The sequence below is a fragment of the Poecilia mexicana genome, unplaced genomic scaffold, assembly GCF_051168715.1.
Source record: "Poecilia mexicana isolate PSO_F unplaced genomic scaffold, ASM5116871v1 scaffold_14, whole genome shotgun sequence".
NCBI classification, from domain to species: Eukaryota; Metazoa; Chordata; class Actinopteri; order Cyprinodontiformes; family Poeciliidae; genus Poecilia; species Poecilia mexicana.
Genome location: NW_028263383.1, coordinates 17,489,742 through 17,512,717, shown reverse-complemented (window position 1 = coordinate 17,512,717; position 22,976 = coordinate 17,489,742).

The window sequence follows — 22,976 nt, the reverse complement described above, 5'->3', positions numbered from 1 at the left end:
GCTCTCAGAATGAAAATGTAATTGATATTATTAATATTTAGATCAATACGCCCAGTGGAGTTTTGCACCGCTCATTAAAAAAGTTAGCTAAATGTATATAATGTCTGTAATCAGTTAATCTATTGTCTATACCTGCTTGTCAATTTGCTGTAAAGAGAGAATCTTATACTTTTCTTTTGATATATACAGCATTTTCACAACAACTGAAGCTAGCATAGTTTCTTGAGTATGCTAAAAAAAAAAATGACTGCGTGCCTCGAAAATCCACAGTGCTGCCCCTTTAATCACTACGTCAAAGATGGTTGGCAGCTAAACCAGGAGGGCAAAGGAAAGTTCGGGCGTTAGCCTGATGAGTAAGCTTAATATTGCAATGCTGCATGACAAGCAGGGCTACCATGACAACAAACAGCTTGAAGATGCTTGGTAAAATTGTGATATGCTGTGAAAAAAAATTATATAGAGCCCAATAAAAACAAAACCGAGTTGCAGCTTAGATTTTAAAAAATCCACACTGCACTCTGCTGACACCCCGTCTTGTGTGAAAAATGTAATTTGTACAGACTGATAGACAAGGACAGACAGAGAGAGAGAGAGGCACATATTTGCATATATTTGAATCACCTTTTATTAGACAGCCATTCTGCAGGGTGAAACTCCTTTTCCTGCAGATAAACACTGCAGGGCCACAATAAAAATGCCTAGCACACAGTTTATATTCAGCCGCTGTAGCAGGAGCTGAAAAACTCCCCGCTGACCAAAATGAAGTTTCAGTGTTCAAAGACAGAAGCATCCGCAGATAAATGTAATTGCAAAAAAAATCCCCACTGTCTGTTCAAAATGCTCTGCCTCTGACTGGGGGGAAAAAAACAAAAAAAAAAACGAATCCAAGCGGTACTTAAACAACAGAGCTATCTGTTGCAATTAGCATACAAGTAAACTTTTCTCAGTGGAAGTTGAGGAAGGTTTAAACGATAATATCGCTTTATGATTTAACCGGTGTGACGAAAGAGACGGCTATTTCTCACCCTGACGCGCCGCATTAAAACAGAGCCCTGGGTCTATGATCTAATCAGAGAAAACCGGCAGCAGCAATAACAGGAAAAATGACACAATGAAAAGAGATAATCTCATGAGAGCGTCAGTCGAAACAATAATCAGAGGAGAACGAGATCAGGCTTCCTGTAGGCCTCTGCAGGAGCAACGCGTCTCTGTGATGGATCACGAGCTCACGGCGCCGAAGATTCATCGCTCGTTTCTCTTATCAAGGTGCGTGTTGATAAGTAAGTCATCGTAAGTTATGCCCACCCGACGGAAGCCGGGTGGACGGGGACCTCGCCCCCCTCTGAGTGGGAGAATAGCCACTGATGAGGTGTTTCTACGCCACGTTTAATGCGTTCAGAAATCAGTCTGCGGGGTTTCATCGGCAGCTAATCATGCGAGGGACGAACTACAAAGACCGAAGGGGAGAGAGTTGATAGCCAGAAAGGAAATTTGAACTTCACTGGCGGCTCAAACATGGGAGAGCACAGAGTTTAACAGGCAGCCAGAAAAACGAGCCTTTCATTGGATGGGAGCAGGTGTGACTCTTAAACGGTGTAAAATATCACCACCACGTCAGATACGAACATCACTCAGGGTCATGAAAGCTGAAGGACTCAAAACTGAACAGACGTATTATAAGAGGAATGATGTGAGCTCCAGTGTCTCAGTTGTTGCTGATGGTACAAGTCCACCAGCAGCCTAGAGGAGTAGAAATAAGGGCATGCGTAACAATCTAACCAACCTTGTTGGTTTGAAAATATTTTTGGTTTTCAGTGTCCGAGCTGACTCGTGTAGAGAGAAAGAAAATGCTCGTCTTCTCATAGATCAGTTGAAGGGATTGATATTTTTATAGAGCGATGCCAGCGAGATGTTATTTGTATAACAGTGAGATTTCATGAAATGTATTAATTTATCATTTACCAGTTCAAGTGGGTCAATATACGGCATAAAAAAAAAACTAAACACAAGTGGGCCTTAAACAGAGCTTTGTGGTACTCCATATTAGATTGATGCAGTCTGACGGGGATTTCTAGAAGAAAAATTGTTTCTCAATATTTTCCAAGGTTTTTGGAATAAAATGTATTTTAGAAATAGGAGTACAATCATTTGCTTTGGAGTTGTTCAAGCTCTGTTTTTGTTTTGTTTTGTTTTGTTTTTTAAGAATATGTATCCGTTATGCAGGGACCAATCAGAGAAAAAAAACATTCAGATAAAACAGGTTGGGAAGTTGCTGACTTGGACTTGAAGAGATTTAAATAATGATGTGGATATCATGATCGGGAATAGCCTGACGGCAGGAATCGTCATGTAATCTAAAGAAGAAGAAGAAAAAAACAAACAAACGTATACATCTCTGGTAATCGCTGACGCCTTATGAGCAATGCAAGAACGGAGACGTAAAAGAAAAACTGATGGAAATAAGTGGTATGTTACCATCCAGAAGAGCAGGATCAATATGTAATGATGCTTAATGGGCCAGAAAAGTGTCTAATAGAAATGATGGCAGCGCCGGGCGGCAGCCTCACAATGCATACACAATGAAGCCAAATAAATCTCCTTCCTTGAGAGCACTTTGCTGTGAGTATAAATGACACAGGGGGATTGGTTTTTATGACCCCTGTTTATGTAAATATGTAGCCTGCAGTCTGTTTGGCTTATTATGCAACTGAGGCTCTGCATAAGAAACGTCTTTGTGAGAAAAATAGCCGGGTTTATAATGTAATCCTGTACACAAAGCTTCTCTGTCATGGATTTTGTTCTCGTCTTATTTTCTCTGGCAGCTTCATCTCACTCCCAGCTAGTCTTTTTTTTTTTTTTTTTTTTAAACAGTTTGAGATGATTGACATCCTCCTGTGTAAGCATCAAAGTTCAGACACAGGACAAGCCTTGTTTGCATCAATCAGTACATTACCGCAGGGAGCCAGCGATGATGTGGAGTATGTTGCTGTAATGACATGTTCTCACACAAATCAAATTGTATCCTCCCCTACTCTGTCACACACAAAGAAGCAGAACGTGTGTGTGTGTGTGTGTTTTCTGTTCATAAATTAGGCCGTTTTTGCAGCGTCGGAGCGCAACAGAAACTACACAAATGACCCAATTAATTCAATTAAACGTAAATTATTTGAACAGGGCTTTGTTCTGCTTGTTAGCGACGCGTCGCGCGTGTTTGCTTAGCCGAGTACCGAGTGCTGCAGACGATGCTGTAATCCTCTGGCTCGTACGTGGATTCTTATTTATTTTTTTTATATAAATTTATCAGCACATAATTGACATCTGCAAAAATCATTCGCGAAAGCAGTCGGACCGGTTCGGTGGGAACCAGAGCAGACAGACGCCGCTTGTGTGTCGTCGCCTTGACTAAGCCTGTTGAGCCTGGAGTGGGCTGAAGGCGAACAAAGGAGAGGAATGCAGAGGGATCAAGACTCGCCCCCCAACCCCCACCATCACGCTGCTCACCCAGACTGTGTGCTGAGCCTGCTCCAGCGTCATTTAGCAGCGTTTGAGCTGTGACGTACTCGCCTTCATCCTGGGTTTGTTTTGCATCTTTGCAAGAGTTGCTGCAGAGCTGTCAGAGAGTCGCCTTTGATTGGCTGTGATGTAGTCGGTGTGTATTTTTGCTTGGTGATTTCTACGATGGCGTTTGACAACGTGTGATGTCTGTTTTTTGTTTCATAGTTGATGACTGCGTGATGTTTTTATGATGTAAAGCATTTTGAGCTGCACTGTCACTGACGTGTGCTATACAGATAAACTTATGTTAATCTGAATCAATGTAAATACCATTATCAGTGATGGTGATGGCAACCGCGGTTGTTATTGTTATTATCTTCTCGTTTCAGCTTTAAAATCCTCCACAAATTAGGTTTATCTGCAAACGAGCATCAGTTTGCAATAAGAAAACTGTCCATCCATCCACCGTCTATACCCTCTTGTCCTTGCAGGGTTGCGAGGGGAACTAGTGTCTATCTTCGGCAATCAACGAGTAAGTGGCCCAGCACACCCTGGACGGGCGGGACGCCAGTCCATCACATGGCGACAGGGACAAACTACCACGCTCACGGCAAAGGACAAGTTTCAGAGACCAATTATCCTTCAATTAACAGTCATCTTCTCTGGCTGTTGGAATGAAGCTCCCTATTTCAGTCACATATGTAAAAAGCAAAACGCTCGCTCCATTCTTTGCTTCACTCGGTGTCACCCTTATATGTGCCCCGAGTGAAAAATGTGTATTTTTTTACACATGTTAAAACTGTCACCGTGTCGTTGCAGTATGTTACGAGTCAGACACTCTGTGAAATGACCGATCTCCTCCACCGTCTCCCTGAGCTACTATCTGAAGAAACTCTCGTCTCCCAAGGTTTCCCCAACCAAACAGAAACCAATCAGAGCCCGGAGGAAGGTCTCAGCGCTGTCAATCATCCTCATGTCCTCTCTGCTAAACGTGCTATTGATGAAGAAAGAACTTACTGCTTATTTACCGTCATCAGTGGCCGTCCTAACTAAACTGAGCATTCATAATAAGCTGTGCAAGCTGCAATGTAACAGAGAGGAGGGGTAGGAGGTTGAGCGGCGTCACATGGAGTGGTGATTAACAGCTCTAAGACCCACCTGCTGGCTCTGATTGATTGTTTCTAGATAGCACTGGAAGAAAGTTGATTTCAGTCAGTCACTGTCCAGCGCTGGACAGTGACTGACTCTATGTATTAACTGTATCTCTGTTCCAAAAGGAGTTTATATTTTACACTCCATCATTGGACATTACATATTTTTTATACACAAATAATAATCTCCTCATTCCTTAAGAATGAATGAATTAGTAGAAATCAGATCTGGTTTAACCTGGAACTAGAGGTATCGGGTCTGTGCTGACAAAAACACAACAACGTTGTTCTTTCCACATGTCCAAAGCCACTGCATGAGAAATGACTCTCTGCGGACTCTTTCATTCAGCGTCTATAAGTGTTCTTTTATGGTATATTACAGTTTTAGACCAATGTACCGGGTATCAATAAAGTGCCTGGGATCTTCAAAGGATCAAATGCTTGAAGTTTGCCATGCCGGGCAACATTTTAAAGGGCATTCAACCAATATATTCCTTACTATGACTTACTGAGCTGTCCTCATGAAAAACAAATATGTGATGGTAGCTCCGTATCTTCTGTCCCACCGAAGACGACTTGGAAGCCCCTTTTGTGCTCGAATGTTCTCAGCACCATCCTTCCCTTTAAGCGGGCTAAGATGTTTTCTTTTTGCTGCTGTTTGGGTATTTTGCTCTTTTACTTTATCTCTTCGTTCTCTTGATCCCCCCCCTGCAGAGTCATAGATGGTTTAGTGTCTTTTTTTTTGTTGTTGTCCTCGTCTCATTTGACTCATCGTTTTCCTGCCTTCAGGAAACAAGACAGTCTTCTGCTGTAATATCCATGAATTACTGAACCTTCGCTACACAGCCGACAAACCCTGCATATTGAAACTATGACTCTTCTAAATGTTACAGGGCGTATTTTACTAAGTTGCAGCTGTCAAAGCCCCTCTTGTACTTGCTTTAGTCCGTCTTAATTTGACCTGCGCTCCATTTCTCCAAAGTCGGCAACAGATTATATTAAATATATGAAATGCAAACCTGCCAGATAAATCTCAACCAATCGAACTGAGCTTGCTCGGACTCCGATGTTTACATGTGCATGTGGATGCGAATTGGAGGTGAAGAGGTGCAGATTTTTACCGAAGTGATAAAGTCACATAAGACACAAGATTGGTGTTTTAGGGATTAGATGCTGGCCTATCCAGGAGCCTCATAGCATAAGAGAAAACAACATAAAATACGCCTGAAAGGAATGAAGTCAAACACGGCATGCATGTAGCGTTGCAATATAACAAACTTCACAAATGTGCGCACACACACGCACACACACACACATGCAGTGTCTACTTTCCCCAGAGCTCTACAGAATGTAATGTGCTGGTGTTCCAGCTTTTTGCTTCCATTAATCAATTCTCCCTCCGGGTAGCTGCCTTGCACATTCAAAGCAATTTAAAGGAAACTCTAACCTTCACCCACCTCTCTCCAAAAGGGTAATATTGGTCAATTTGCATGATTTTACATCTTTTTTCTAACGAGTGAGTGTAAGTGTGGCCACGCTGGGCTTCTCGGTTACATCTGAGCAAGTTTTAATGTTGCAGCTGTTAAATTGAAGCTGTGGGGGCATTCCAGTGGAGAAAAAAAAGTCTACACTGCTGTAAAAAGACACTTTTCTTTATTTTTCGTCTCATGTAGCAGCAGAATTTCCCTGCTGATGACATTATGTCTACAGCCTGCCTTTATGGTCAAACAGAGTCTGGTGGAAATTAAAAAATCACCAACAAAGGAATTGCCCATAAACTGTGTTGGAGACCCAGAAACATATTTTGTAAAATGACCTATTGCCTCTGAAGAAATGCACCACTCACCACCAAAAACAACCAATCAGAGGCAGGAGGAGGGTCTTAGCACCGTCCATCAATCTCATGTACTCAATGTGCTAATGGCGGAGAAACCACTGTTAAAGGAAAACTGCTAACTAGCCTCATCATTCATGACAGTCTGCCTCAGAAAATACAAGCCTATGTAACTTCTTGATTCAACAGGGCTCATTGCAATCAGATATGAATGTGCGGGGATGAATTAAACCAAAATGTGGTTACAAAGAGTTAAATCATGAATTAACATTAAAGGTAATTACATTTTCTCTCTTCAATTAAAGAAATAATCATTCAAAAGTTTTCACTGAGGCTCTGTGAGAGCCATATGAATGAAATAAGTAATTATTGATATGACAGGAGCAGCGGCTTTGACACCTGGTGGTGGGCGTGTCGATGTGGGAGTGACGTCATCAAGTATGAATGGGAAGGTGACTGGCTGCTGCTGGCTCTGTGTGTATGAGGAAGCGGGTGATCGGGGTGGTCAGTCCTCGCAAAGATTGGAGCATGATAATCAAAATTAAATAAATCGATAACTGTGACAGAACAAAGAAAAGGTGTGGAGTTGATTGATACACGGACAGATGAGATTCCCCGAGTTAACCCAGTGCGGCCCTCTACCACCATTAGTTTGCTGTGTTTTATATTAATAAAACGTGTTTATTATTATTAACTCTTTGGTGCAAAAAAACTGATTGAAAATCAATTAATTTACTGCATGTTTATGTCTGTTGAGGCTCAGATGGAACGGCACTGAAAGCAGCCCTTTAAACCATTCAGACTATGAACACAATGGAGACACAATCAGATGACTGATTATCCCACGATAATAACTCAATAGTCCATGGAAAAACCTTATAAGCTTGTATTAAAGCAGAAAGTACGGCGGCCACCATAAGAAAAGCTTACAGTATCAATTATGCCACATGAACTGATCAGTAGATTATTGCGTGGGAACGCAAAAGAGAAAAAATCCCCATGGCTCCGTACATTTGTATGCAATGTGCTTTTGTGCTGTTTTTCTTTTCTGTGTGAACATGTTGCCTATTGGAGTTTGTTGGTAGTTAAAATTAAAAAAAAAGAAACAAAACCAGTCAGAATATGCTCTTTGTGTGAAATGTGTAAGCTATGCTTATGAGTTTTGAGCTGTATTAGCCATGTGAATTGTAAGCTAGCACAGCCATGTGGTTGTGAGTTTTCTGAGTGTCGCTGTAAACCTACTATGAGTTCAACATGACTACCTTTCATGGGTGATTATGCTCTGGATTGTGCTCTAGATGACTATTATTAATGTTTTTTGACTAAAATATATTGTTAACTGGCTAGTGGCGTTGATATGTGAAACTTGAAAAGACATTTTCTAAGAGATGGTTCATTTATTGAATTTTTTATTTTGAAAATGGAAATGTACCATAAGGGTAATTAATTTAAGAAGACTCATTATTTTATTTTATGAATTAATAGCTGCTTGCGCGTTGTATAAAGGCTGATTTTTTGTTGATGGTATCTGAACCTGAGATGCCTGAGGACTGGATGCTGGAGGTATCGACCCAAGACGTTCCACACCATAGCCACCTGATCCCAGGAGGATGGGAGGACCTGAAAGGCTTTTTTTTTCTCTGAAAGAATTTGGCAATTTAGTTTTATTATTTTACTTGAGATATCAAACATTTTATGTGCTACTCTCCTTTGGGTCAGGCCTGATTCCATGAAATAGCTGATTCATTAAAAATCAAGCATTTAGAGTAATCCTACCCTAAATACGCCAGGACCAATGAATTTTAAGTGAGTTCAGTGGACATTACAGGAACTGAACTGAGTTCAGTGGATGAGGGAACCTGAGGGAATCGAATGTATTGTCTTTTGGGAGAGAGTTTAAAAGGTTAAATTCTTCTAATATACTGTATTCTTTACTTAAAAACTGTGGGTGTGTTTTATTGTGGTTATGGGTTTTGTTTTCCCTTTGAACTTTATACAGTTGCCGTTGCCAAGCCTAAGAGAAGTGACCCTAATTGTGTAGACTTAGATTGGTTGATCCAACAGACCGGGCCACGAGATATTTAGGTATATTGGACTACTCAATTCACAAAGGGTTACATAAGTATATTAAAGGTAACAAGATCAATTGTTGCTATTCCCTCTTCTCCTTTCCCTCGCCGATAAAGCACAGGCATTAATCAAAATCTAATTAAAGACAAAGATTTAAATGATAAAGATTTAAATGTGATAAACATTTTTTTTCTCTCCACTCTGACACTCTGGAAACCCCAAGACACTTCATTCTGAATGAGATAATTATGAGTGTATTAATTAAAACTTGCAAACCGCATCTCCATTTTATATTGAGCCAATTAAACTGTTTTGCCATTTCTCTTAGCAGTCATTAAAATCTGATCCCAATGACAAATTCTCCAACCTTCTTTTACATGGTTCAGTTTATACACTGTTCATTACATCACACTACATTTTTTTTTTCTCCACTGGCCTCTTCCTCGCATTCCAGGCTCCGTCTGCCATCCATCCAGTGAAAAATCCTCGTTTATGAAGCCGTTGGCACCATACCCAATGGATCGTTCGTGCACGCCAGATAAACCTCCAGAGTGAATGAAGGTTTCTCCTTTGTTATGTGGCATAGAGTGATGCAGCTCTACCCATACCAAGGCCTTTGCTGCCCTTTTTATTAAGGTTTTTTCTGGCTCTAATGGCCTGTATTTGATAGTGATCAAACACCCTAACGCCACTACCACGCCCCATATCCGCCTTTTTAACAACAGTATGAACGGCTCTTTTCACCCTAAGGAAAGTCCAATTTGAGCCTCTTTCATAAATCAGATGTATCCAAACGTGTTCAGATTGCCTGCAGTCTGAGCGGTCATGTCACATTTAATCCGACTTTTACCTCATCGACGTGAGACAGAAAGACCGTAACTGACGTAAACAATGGCTGAAAAAAATAATTATGAATTTACAAAAGACGTCTGTTCCACCAAAGCGCACCACATCACAATCCCACCTGTCTTGGGTCTGACTCCACATCCAGACAGACTACAGATGTTACCGTCAACGCCAAGGTCATTGCTATTAGTTGTGCTTTCTTCGCATTACCTTCCTTCACCTTATGACTTTGTGACAATCCTAATGGCTCCCATTTTGCTGAATACATTTGAACATTGAGCCACAGACGGCAGCATCCATTTTTGCTTTAGTAAACAGTGCACCAAAAGCATCTGTCCCCCCCTGCTGGAGAGCTGAAGCATGACATCAGCGCTCTTCAGTTCATGCAGGTTTCTTTGGGGTTGCAAGCCGTTCACATAGAAGTCTGATTGTGGTCACATCATTCAGTGATATGAACAATCACCCCCAAAAAATTTAGATTTAGGCAAAACTAAAAAATGTTTAAATACAATCAAGACCTGCTGTGCAAATATACCCTAAATAAACACTAGTTGCAATGAAGGTAAAACTGTGTGTATTAAGGTAGTAAGCTATTAGCTGTCTGTTTTAATAAAGCAACTACATCAGGACGTGCACTTCATTTTTTTGGTTGTCAAACGGTAATATTTTCACTGATGGCTATACCAGTTCATGTCTGCTTTTACATATTCAGCTTCTTTTATTATGTTTTCATTCCAGTCGCTTCATTAGTCTAAAACTGCCTGAAAAAGATCTCTCTAAGTACATGACAAGTGTAATCAACAGGTTATTTAGAACTAATGGAATAACTTAGACTAAATTTTACATGCCGCAGCAACCATCCCAGCAGCTGATGGAGAGAAAACATGTTGACCCTCTCTGACAGAAATATCCACATTGCCTTCGGCGTGTAAAGTCAGAAGCACTCAAGCACTTTAAAAAAAAAAGCAGCTGTCAGGAGTCATTCTGTTGCTGCTTATAAGGGGGAAAAAAAAAAGTCAGGATGTGATGGAGTCGTCTATCCGAGTCCTAGTGTGTCAAGCCTCTGCCAGCCATTTCAGTGGGGTGTCTCTCATATCTGTCGTCTGACTTTGTCAGCAGAGCAGCCAAGATGCAGCCAGCAGGGTTAATGATGAGCAGGGGGGACAGATGGTTTTGGTTGTCATCTTCAGTAATGGGTGCCAGCATTAATGCCTCTGTCATTGAACTTTTGCTGATGGACAGACAATCTCAGACAACCACGGCGGCGCTGCTATGGGCTGGTAATGCCCTTTGCAATATAACAGTTTTCTTTACGCACTATTCAGCTTTTAGGTCAGTGGTGTGGATGGGCATGGATTATACAAGCTACCAATCGTTAATCCAGAATTACTTTTGGAGCGGTTGACATTATATTTGAACACTCTGGTTCTAAACCACTGTTGCTGTTACAACCCAGTAACGAGAAGTCGAAATGTCACATGTGCACTGGTTCTACAGAATCACTACAATTTTGCTATTTAAGTATCAACAATAACCTAATAATAATAACTTTACTTAATCCTATGTTACGCTTTGTGTCTGCGTAGACGAAGATTTTTTTTACGCTTTTCTCACCTCGGAATGCTGGATGCTTAAAGCTGCACTGTATAACTTTCATAAAAAATCGTTTTTGGGTATTTGTTGAAACTGTCGCTGTCGTGACAGTAAAGTACAAGGCAATCTGTAAAAAAGAATTGAGCTCCTCTTCCTTCTCCCACTGCTCACATTGCTAAGTAGAACAACCAATCAGAGGCATAAGGAAGGTTTTGGCGCTGTCAATCACGCTTGTGTAAGCTCTTGCTTGCCCCCTCTTGCTCTCTGCTATGCTACAGCTTTGTCCTGACAGCAGAGCAGGTTGTGAATGCTAAGGCTGGTTAGCATAACCACCGATGACTATGGATAAACAGTTTCCCTGGAATGGCAATTTGTGTCTCTACCATAACTTGACACGCTTAGCAAGAAGCATGATTGACAGCGCTAAGACCTTCCTCCTGGCTCTGACTGGTTGTTTTTGGTCAGTCGGTGCATTTCTTCAGACTGGGAGGAGGTGGAGCTTGATCTTTTCACAAATACTGTCTTACATCATACTGTCATGACAGTGAAAGTTTTAACAAATGCGCAAAAAAAAAAAATGTTTTTACTGAAGTTACGTACTGCAGCTTTAAAACTGAAAGTGAAACTGACTCACTGACCTGCTTTCAGATTAAATCAGCTAATTATTATCTGACAACTGACGGTGTCCGATGGAGCATTGACATTTCTGTCACATATGGTCAGCTAACCTTAAATATTATGAAATGAAGCAAACCAAGAGAGTGGTGTCATGGTGGAGGTAATGTGTAGCCCTCTTTGGTGGCTCCCCACTTTTTCCTAGTTAAGCTTGAAAACTACATAAAGTCCCCCTTTTTTATTATTTGTCAAGAGACTCCATGAAACTTTATCAGTCAGTCATTTATGGCATGTTCTCTGCAGCAAAATGAACCAAGTACACATTTGAGTCGGCCTGGAAGAGAAAAAGAGCTGCACTTGTACGGCTTGATATCATAATGAGACAGAAGTGATTCCTCACGCAGACACTTGGCTGCTTTTTAATTGACTTAATCATTTTATTACTGTACAAAGACAAAAGATGAATGTCCTCTTATCTTTGAGGAACAAAATTAACAAGGCTGCCACAGAAGACATGCTGAATCGTAATGGAGGAACGGTTCCGTTCATAGAGTTTAGAGGTCCGCGGGGAAGCTTTATCTTCAAACATATTCAGCTGCAAAAGCACTTTCATCTCCTTGATATCAAAGAAAACTCTTCTTTTTTTTTTTTTCCAGGGCATGCTTAGCATTGGGATGTCAAGAGACCAACACGTTAAGTCTGTACAACCACAAGATCCTATTAGTTGCTTTGGTATTTGACAGTATTATTGTGGAAACAGCACCTGGGGCCACACAAGGTTGCAGTATTTCAAAGAGTGCATTTTTAAGCTTCGGTGTGTAACAGTTGGGGTGATTCACTTGAACAAAACAATCTGATGTAATAAAAATAATTTCAATACTGTCTTACACAGCCAGGGCTTTAAAACAAATGCTTTTTAAAGTCCACATGTATTAATTAAGGTATGTTTGACTGTGCAAAAGTATTCATAGCCCTTGAACTTTTTCACAGTTTGTTGCATTAAAACCTCAGCATCAGTTTATATAGTTGGGATTTGTGTTGGGGATCAACACAAAGCAGTTAAGCACATCACTAAGAAGTGTAAGTAAAATAATGCACACCACTTTGTGAAATTTGCTCAAAGGCATTGGAAAGAACGGCAAAGGGACATTTCTTTTTCAAGTTTTGTCATAGATTCTCAGTTGGATTTAAGTCCTTCCATTACTATCCTAACACATAAATACGCCTTGACTGACTGTGTTTTTATGGTTGTGCTCCAGGGTTAGTACTCTTCCATAAAGACCAAACTTGTTTAATGCTTAACTAATAATTGCCTTTAGACAGATTTGCTTCCAGAGTTACTATGGGATTTCTGGGATTCTTCTCTAAACAATTTGTACTAATAAGCAGCTTTGCAGTTTATCTTTTATTTATGATGGATGACAAAGACGTTCAGAGCTTGGGAATTTGTTTTAGAAGCTAAACTGTTTAAAAATTTCACAAAACGTTCTCCCTGACCAGTTGCACTGGACTTTATTAAAGTGTGTCCAAGTAAAATGGATTAATAACAAAAGCTTACCAAAGTTTTTGGAATTTGATAGATAAAAGTCTAAAAACCATGTTTTCTCAGTTGCTTTGTGTTGGCAGAAATCAGTAAAATCCCAATAAAACATTAAGGGTTGTTGCTGCAACAAGACAAAATGTGGGAAAGTTTCAAAACGTTCCTTTCCTCCCTCAGTTTAACGCAGTAGTTGCAAAGTTTTATAAGAAATGCTACAAAGTGGAAAAAGTCCTTCAGTGGTGGCAATAAAGGGAATTTATAGAACCACAAAGTCGTTAGCGGTCACCTTCCGGTTCCCGTAAATGTCTGCATAAATCTTCAGTGCAACCATTGAAAATGTTAAAATACTTCAGTCTGGAAGTGGATCCATTCATGCGCTCCTGGATTCAACAATGTAAAAAAAAAAAAAAACGCAACCTTATTGATGCATCCCCCAATCAGTGGAATTTACTGATGTTCCTTTTCTTAGACTCAAGATTTACAACCAAGGAAGTCATGCTGATTGATTGTTTGCCAGAGTAAAAAGAAACTGTGCCAACGGTTGGAGCTCAGAAAATTGCAGTGGGACAAATCTCCTCCAATCTTAGCGACACATTTATCAACAGGCACTTACACTGAGTCCTGTGTTTAGTGGATGGATTAAATAATGATATCTTTCTGACTGAACTCCAAACCTAATCCTCATCCATCAGATTCAATGACACAGACGGGTATCTGCCATTCCAGCTTCTCGTCCATCGGACCATCAGTGCAGCTTAAAATGATGGAGCAGCAGATAAACCAGCAGTGGATGAAGCTAATATTACACCTGTTTGGACAGAGATCAAGACTAGTGCTTTGTAATGAGCAATTTCCTCATGGGTTTAAGAGCTTTTTTTTGGCTCTGCAACCTATTGTTCACAGGCTTTACTCAGATGTCTTATGTGATAACTGGGTACAGCTGACTAAGGGGGGAGACTGGGAGTACGTGACGGGAATATGGGAATCCAAGGACACGACTGCCTCAGATTTTTCCAGAGTGACCTGCGTTGCTCCCTTTATTTGATGGCTGCTCAGTGTTCTCTGACAGAGGGGCAGTCTTTTATGCACCATCTGAGATATAACTTCAGACAGGCAAATTCTCGCACACGCGCGCCTAACTACACACAGGTATCGCATAAACAAGAACCGCAAAGCATAACCTGCAGGCAGATTGTGTGATCTGAGTGAGCACTCCTAACAGGATGCTTGCTCACACTCAGAACAAAACGCTTTTGTTAGGCATCCAGTTGAGCTAATAGAAATTCTGTCTGATTCAGTTTTCACCTTTTGTTCTGGTTGCTGTGAATTAGCATCATAAGTGACACTGACAGAGATGCAGTACAGTGAGGAGTGATAAAGCTGTTCCTCCTCTCCCTTTTCAACTCAAGAGATTGTCAAAGAACATTTATCCGGTTCCAGATGCCAGTTTCGACCTGTTTTTTGTTTTTTCATGCTCTTAGGCTCGGTCTTGTTCGACAAATTGGGTAAAGACCGGTTCGAGTCTTAATAGCTTTTGTCAAAATTATAAAAACTTAACTCCCTTTTATTTACACCGGCAAAGGCACAACAAACTGTGAGTTAAAAGCAACCATCTCAGAAAAAGGGCTGTTGTTACTGCTAATGGTCACCAAATCTTGTTGCATGTGGATGTTACAGCGTCTGAACCTCGGATTTAAGAGAGTTTTGTCAATCCCACAGATTGTATTGGCTCCGATGGTTTTGGGAATTCCCCCTGTGAGGCAAGTTGCATGCATGGACTAATAATAATAATATTTAAATGTGTAATCATTTATTGATATGTCCAGGATATGTGTTTTTAGGAACATCTGATACTCTGATGAATTGCTTTTATCCAGATGATCACATAAAAGCAGTTTATTTTCTTTAGTTTATCATACAACTATTGCCCAATGCAAGTTGATTCATTCAATTTAGTGGATGTGTCTCAATGTATGTTTGCTTTTAACAACTTAAATAGTTTGTTATGACACACTATTGAGAATGGGAGCACATCAAAAACAACACAGATACTTCAGTTACAGGACTGTTTCTCAAAATCCTCTACATTTTCTCATATTTTGACCCACGTTGCATGTTTTTCACTGTGCTAGAATGCACACAAACATAGGAGTGACTGCAAATCTAGCGAGGTGGAAAAAATAGCACCGTAGCAGCCCCTTTGGTGCCAGGGCGGCAACTAAAAGACTTTAAACATAGCAAAAAACAAAAACTAAAGGAATGTTTGTGAGAGAATTAAAAGAAAAAAAAAAACACTTGCTTTTCTTCACAACTCTTGTGGTTTTATGTTGAGATTGGGTTGCACCACAGATTGCAGAATTGGGATCAGCTTGGAAAGAAACCCAGCTTCCTCCGCTTTGCAGTCCATCAATATTTGTGGGCATTAAAACCAAATCAATGTCTCTCGAGTGGGAAATAATCCCTGTGGCCTTGTGCTTTGACGGGGCGCCGCCACCTTTCATTATTTAACATCAATTTTCCATGGAGAGAATGAAAGGGCCACAATCAGATTACTGACAGGTACGCTCCATCAGATAACAACATCAACTCCAAAAAAAAAACAAATAAAAAAAATGAGGGACCCAGCTGCTGGTTTTAGATCAGCTCCTTGTCCATAACCTTTTATATTGTTTGTGGGACAGTGTGTGTGTATTTATTGAGCAGCTTATTGACATTTTTTCATGAAATGTTGCACTGTTGCAAGCTGTTTGTATGCCTTCCGGATGTGTGTTGCTTTTCTAAAGATATTGTTCAATGGAGAGGTTTTTTTTTTTTTTTTTTTGCCCACCAACAAATATGTGGTAACAATCAGCCCTCTAGAGGGCTACCACTCTGGGACAGCTCATACGCTTGAAAAAAACGAACATACTTTTTTTTTTTTTCAGTTACACAACGAATAACTTTTCTGTTATTACTTATTTCAGCGTTTCGTCTATTGGGGATGGACACCTCTCTGAGTAATGAAGTGTGAAACCTGCAAAAAAATAAAAAATAATAAAAATCATGTACTACAGTAGGCACCTCATTCAGGAATTCTACTCTGTGCATTTTTTTAAAGGAATAAGACGTGCTTTTAGCTCTCCTTTAAAATCTAAAAACTTCAAACTGCTCCGACTCGAACTGGAATAGGAAATGAGACGAGACTGTCTCAAACCTGAACAAATTTCTTATTAACTCAAAGTTCTTCCAAACATGGCTTTGAATTTCTAAAGCTGTTACTCTTGTGGAAACAAAGCGTGATTATTCAAAAAAAAGACGCTAATGCGGACGCTTTGTGGGGACGGGTAAATTTAGCTACGAAGACGCACGGCCATCCGACAACTGCAGTTTCTGCACGAGCGTGAAACTAGATCTAAAGTGAGCTTGATTAGTTGGACCAAAGAAAAGCTCAGGGGTAACATTTACATTTCTTCAACGCTACCAGACAGTCATAATAATTCTCCTGTCGTCTCTGTGGGGGACAGCCTGACCAGGACTGACCTGCAGATTGGAGCCATCCCTCTCCCAATCCCTCCTATTAGATCTACACCCCGAGGCCTGTCCTAATCAAAGCAGTGGTGGATTTCATCTGGCGCTGGGCTGACACCCCATAGATTAAACCCTTTATCTCTCTTTCACAAATTCATCTGCTGCATTTCTGGTCTCCTCCTTTTCTCATTTCTCCTCAGAGTTCCAATTACTCTTTTCTGGCTAAGTGTCAACAAAAGAACCAAATGCTCTGGATCTGATGGAAGCCAAGGCTCCTTCTGTGGAACAGAGAACATTACAACATATAAACTGCTTTATTTCAATTTAATGACACATTAACTTAAACAAGAATTTTATTATAGACTATTAAAATGTTATATGCGTCGAGTAAAGCCAGAGGGGGATGATGTTGAGTTTATGAAATAAAACTCATAATGGCTTTTCAGCACCCTCCCAAGCTATTAAAAACAGATATTTCCCTAAAGAGCTGTTCTGCCAGCTTCGGCTCTAATAAAAAATAAAAAATAAAAAAAACAGCTTCATCCATGCAAAGGTAAGGGAGGTGTGGAGCTGATATAGATTAGTGTCGACAGTCCATCAGGTCTGCAGGGGACTCGAGGAGAAGTGTTTAAAAGCCTTGAGAAATGCTTTCAGTCGTTATCTAAAGGGAGGGTGAGCCCATTGAGTGCCATTGGCTCTGGCAGAAAATCTGTGTTCACTGAGCCACTAAAGCACCCCTTCCCCATAACGGAATACAATAAGGAACAAAAGCTGCTCCATAAAATCTGAACGGGGTCCATTTTTCCTCCCCCATGTTGGGCTTTGCAATGAAAGTCAACAGGTGTAGCTGGAGCGAAGGAGCAGCAGCACACAGTGAAAGGGAGAAGAGGCGAACAGTGACATCATTGAGATCCACTGCCACAGCTGCAGAAGTGTAAAGAAAAGTTTGCACGTTTCCAGACGACGACTCCCCAAAGATGGACTTTATGATAGAATCTTCTCAGACATCAAATAATGAAAATGTCTTATTCAATTTATTCTTCTCTTTAAATCCCCAGAAACATTTTTTTTTTTTTTTTTTTTACTCTTACTACATCGCTACAGTTTTTATGTTTAACAGGTGAAGGCATCGCCTGGGAATACGAAGAATAGCTTAAATAGCTGATAACACGGGAAATGGTAAGTTTCCAAAAACTGGGCAACATGGCAAAACTCAAGGTATAATGAATACAAATGCATATTACGTTTTGTTGTGGAAAAAAAATTGCAACCATGAATTATTTTCCGTACGCTTCCACAACTCAGTCGCTTTGCCACGCGTCATCTCAATAAGGTTTCTATTTGCGATTAGGGAGAATATGAACTATATTAACTGGCATGAATTTTCCGGCAGGGAACTGTAAGATGCACTTAGTGAGAGGGACGCCACTTATCTGAAGTACGTAAGAGTTGAACTTGATGTGAACCCGTTATGGTAATAAACCTCTGACAAGCATCAGGATTCTAGCAACAAAAACAGATTTGCATTCCTTTAAATCTTATTCAAAAGTGGAGGATAAGTTAAGGTAAAAATGCAATGCACATATCTTGCATATATTCTGCGACAATATGTTTTTTTTTTAATCAACAAATGTTGAATTCATTCTGCCTTTTCTTCAGTTTCAGATCTGATGTGCCATTAGTAGTCATTCATCTCACTTATCATTGTTGATGTCAATGTTTGATGATCCAAACATGTCCCCAGAGTTGCTGTGGTGTTTTGGTGACATTTTCCATTTAAGTGCTGTAAAGCTGCCTGAGGAGACGAGTTCCAGGGTGCAGAGTAGGTGTTGGATAAGTGAAGTCAGAGACCACCTCTTTTATGCAAAGAGAAACAGGCTAAAGGTCAATCTCTATTTTTTTAGGTAAGTGCATACAATTTTATGGATAGTGTTTGATTCGTACAAATAGATTTATAAGTTGTTTTGGTATTTTACAATAGAAATAACTCATAGCTAGTTTTTTAAGTGTAGTATTTACAAGCAAGTACTCCGTACTGTGGCTCACCAGTGGGTACCCTCTAAGTACTTACAGGTGCCAAACAAGTAATCCTTTGGTATCTACTGGGCAGAGTGTAGCAAGTAGAACCTCATAAAAACCACATGCATGTGTAGGTAACGGCAGCTCAGTTCCTTCCGAGTACCCCGTAGATGCTACATAGTTACTTAGGTGTGCCATAGATGCTCGGTTAAATTCCTGAAAACCTTTATTTGTGAAGATAAAACATTTAGCAAATCTTTCAACCCAATAATCCTTACCGGTTTAAACAATCTTCTTGTGCATCCACAAGAAGATTGTTATTCAACACTCTGTCCGTTTAGCCATAATTCAAAACACTTTATAATGTAATTATCTAAGGAGGATATTTACATACATTTGGGAATAATATCAGGCTACCACAATATACATACATATTACGCTGTAAGAAAAAAAACGTCTTACAATGCAGATGTATTGTAGTACCATGAAAGTGCATTGGTTTTTATGTTAGCATAAGAACTGATAATATATGCTATATAAACATGGTGTAAGAAGGTGCTAATGTAACATAAAAAAATGCACGGTAATAACAATAAATTGTACAATATGTAATGTACATTAGAACAATGACATTTTTCCATTATACCTTGAGACAGCTGTAGTTTTCTTTTGCCTGGGTGGCAGCTTTGTGCTTCCACAGGTTTCACAGCGGAAACGGCTCGTAACCCCTCGAGACACGCCAGGTGGAGCAGCTGGGCCCCTGGGGGACGATGCCAGCTGCTGTTCCAGTCTGCTGCCAGCAGCATCATCCACACCTTTCACCTGGTGAAACTGTATGTGTCAAAGGATGGGTTATTAAAGGCATTAAACCAGCTATCATAATAAATGACGTTGTCAGCTTCTGCTGATGCTGATTCTTTGATTAAAACCTAAATGAGTGAACCACTACGACACTTTTAGTGCTTTGTGCTGGTAATTCTGGTTCCAAGTGAAAGGCATCTTATCATGCTCCTGTTTATCTACCCCTAAACCTTACCCCTAGTGTATCCTCATTTGTTGGAAATAGGGACCGTAGAATTAATGAACAGCCAAAGGAATAATAGATTTATGCGAAGTGGATGCTTCCTTATAGGTTTTGGCATCCTTAACAGAACTGCATTCTCAAGCATATTACATCAGAAATGAAAATGTGTTGTCTTTCAGAACAGCATAATCTAAACTAATGAGCCTTGATTTTGGGACCGCTGATGCACAGTAAGAAGATCCATCTACGATTCCCTCTACGGACAAAACATGTCAGCTTTACTGCTTACCTGACAGAAGGACGTCTGCCTTCAAACATCAACTTCCACAGTCCTGGAAGAGTTTATAGAGCTACATAAAAGGATAGAGAAAGGGACATTTTTATCCGACCTGGTGCATGTTGGGTATATGTGCAATATGCAGAAGGAATGCAATGATAAAAGTTTTAGGCCATATTTCAGATTTTTGAGTTTTGTTATTTTGACCTGGCAATACCGGTTTCAGTGTGTTTTGATTTCTTTTAAGAACCAAAGGGCGTCTTCACACCTGATGGTCCAGTAGACTCGGGTCAATTTGGGACCTAAACTGCATTATTTGTTATATTTTCAGCTGAGCAGCCTGTTCATCTCCTCACCTCTGGTGGCTCTGCACCAAGAACCCCTGAAGAAAATGACACAAAAACATTAGAAGACACTGAGCATAAAATGCAGACAAAGATGGAGCGGTGTAGAATTTCTCTTTTGTCTTTGGCATAAGATCTGGAGTCATTTTGCCCGCTAGTGCTAGTCTTATGTGTTTGTTTGGGTTGCATTTACCCAGAATTCCCTGCATTGAGTGGTCTCCGACATTTGCATATCCATTTAAACTGTGCCAGAGTTCACTTCACTCATTCACGGTCAGATTAAACATATTTGCTTAATTTCACTACACGAGTACTGCCGTGTATTCTAAGTTATAAATGCAAAATTAGCTTAACTGAGAAGCAGTAAAACTAATTGTTGGAAGCTTCATAAAACCACTAAGCTCTTGCCTAGAGCATCGACACATTACAAGTTTAATCTAGGATCAAAATCAGGCCTGAGCCAACAAATAATCTAGAAGTCCTCCTAATGTGCAGCAAACAACGGAGAGCCAACAATGACTCAAACCAACTGAGAAAAAGCTTTGCTATGAAAAGTAAAGGTTGACCAAGTGCCTTTCCTTTGTGCTGTGTGTCTTTAAACCCTAAGGAATACAACGGCGGAGGTGACCCACTGCGACATGTGGGATTCAAAAACAAATCTCTGACAGAAACGGTGAGGGCATGTTTCTGTGTTTGTGCTGTATCTTAATAAGAGACACAGATGAGTCCGGGAAGGAAATGAGAAGCTGTGAGGCAGTGAAGGAACAGGGAGCTGGTATTATGTTGTTACTACAACTTAATGGTCAACACTTGTAAGATAGAAAAAAGGAACAAAGAGATTAAGAATATAAATGTACATACAATAGCCGAGAGCAATCACACCATTGTGAACGTGATAAAGGTTGGAGACAATCTGGGCAATCCGAACCAAATAAAGTGAATACAAATTTACTTTCCATTTCCAAGTGGAATGGAGTGTCTGAACCAACATGGCTATGGAAGCTCGAACCATATGGAAAGGGTTACAAAGCCGACTCGAAGGTTTTGAGACTCCAGCAAAACACAGTGTGAGCATTTCCTGAAAACATCTTGATTATCCCCACAAGTTTTGGAAAAATATTCTGTGAATTCTGTCTCCCTTGCAGAAAATCTTGACACGAATGTCTGGTGATGATACAAACCACACCAGTAAGTCAACCTCTAAATGGGAAAAAAAAAAGGTTGTGAAAAGACCTAGTCAAAGTCTGGACTTAATTTGTAGTACATTATAGTGGTACAAAATGAGCCAAGCTGTTTATTAAACAGTTCTGTGAAAATGTTTCCTCAGATGCCAGTTATTGCAAATAATAGACGGCAGTTGTTGCCCCCAAGGATGGCGCAACTTGGGGGGGTCAAGTACTTTTCCCCAAAGCGGTTTGTGGATTTGAATAACTTTTTCTACTTATTCCGGATATATGTATCTATTAAAATGTGTTTTAAGATTTAAAGAAACGTGTGACGAAAAAAACAATGTGACACCTTGCTGGGTGTTTCTCCTCTCAAGCTTTAGCTTTGCAGATATTCAGAGGGTAAGGTTTGGGAATGGGAGCATGCTGGGATCACCTGAGCCTGAGCTCCCAGTTTATTCTTTCTTGGGTTCACAGGGAATCTCTGAATCCCATTACACCACGCAGCTTTTGGTTTTCTTCATGCAACACTTCACACATGCCCACACTGCTGAATTACTGATCAGGTGTGTTTCCATTGCGAATGTGCGCAAATCTTTGTGTTTGGCTCACGTCGAAACAAGACGATATTGAAATTGCGGTTTCCATTTAATAAGAAATTCATTTGTCATTACAAATCATAGCAGTTTTAATTTTGCCATGTTTCCATTAAGCAAATTTATTTTCGCAAATTTAATTTGTGAAATTATACGTTTTAATAGAAACGCAACTACTAGTGGTTTTCATTTAATTTGGGTTTACTTGCATTTGAAAATAAAATTACAGTTGCTTTTTGCTGTGTGTCCTTCCTCCCTTTACTTTGATGGCTTTAAGTCGCAACAAGTAAAAACAGAAGAGACCCGTAAGGGTGTGAATTGTTTTACTTTTTAGTTTGTGTTGTATGTGTGTTGTTGACTAACTTGTCAGCAAAAAAGGCAGGAGATAAAATAGAAAATGCTGTGACTTAACTTACTGCAAGTTTGACTTAATCCAGAATTCATTTGAATTTATTTTCATACAAAAACCATTCAAGGATAATAATACAAAACAAGTAAGCAGGTCTACTTCTAATCCATTATTCTTCCTTTTCCATACCATTAATCCAGACCAACATTGGTCAATACATCACAGATTGTGTACATTTATGATTACTATGAAGTGAGACTAAAAAGAAAAAACTGAGGAAATCTCTTAAGCAGTAAATATTTTCTAACAGCACTGTTTAGTGATTTTATCATATATTTATATATATATATATTATTTAATATGGCAGGACATATTTTCTTTTCTGTGTCACTCATCAAACTTGTTGCTTACTCTGAATCCAACAAGCCTAGGCAGGCAAAGTGGACAACAGAGGTGAATGTTTTCATAATTCCTGGTGTGTGCAATGCATGTTCATTATTCAAGTAAAGACTAAATGATGTGAAGACAGCCGTAATCACTTGTTCTTTAC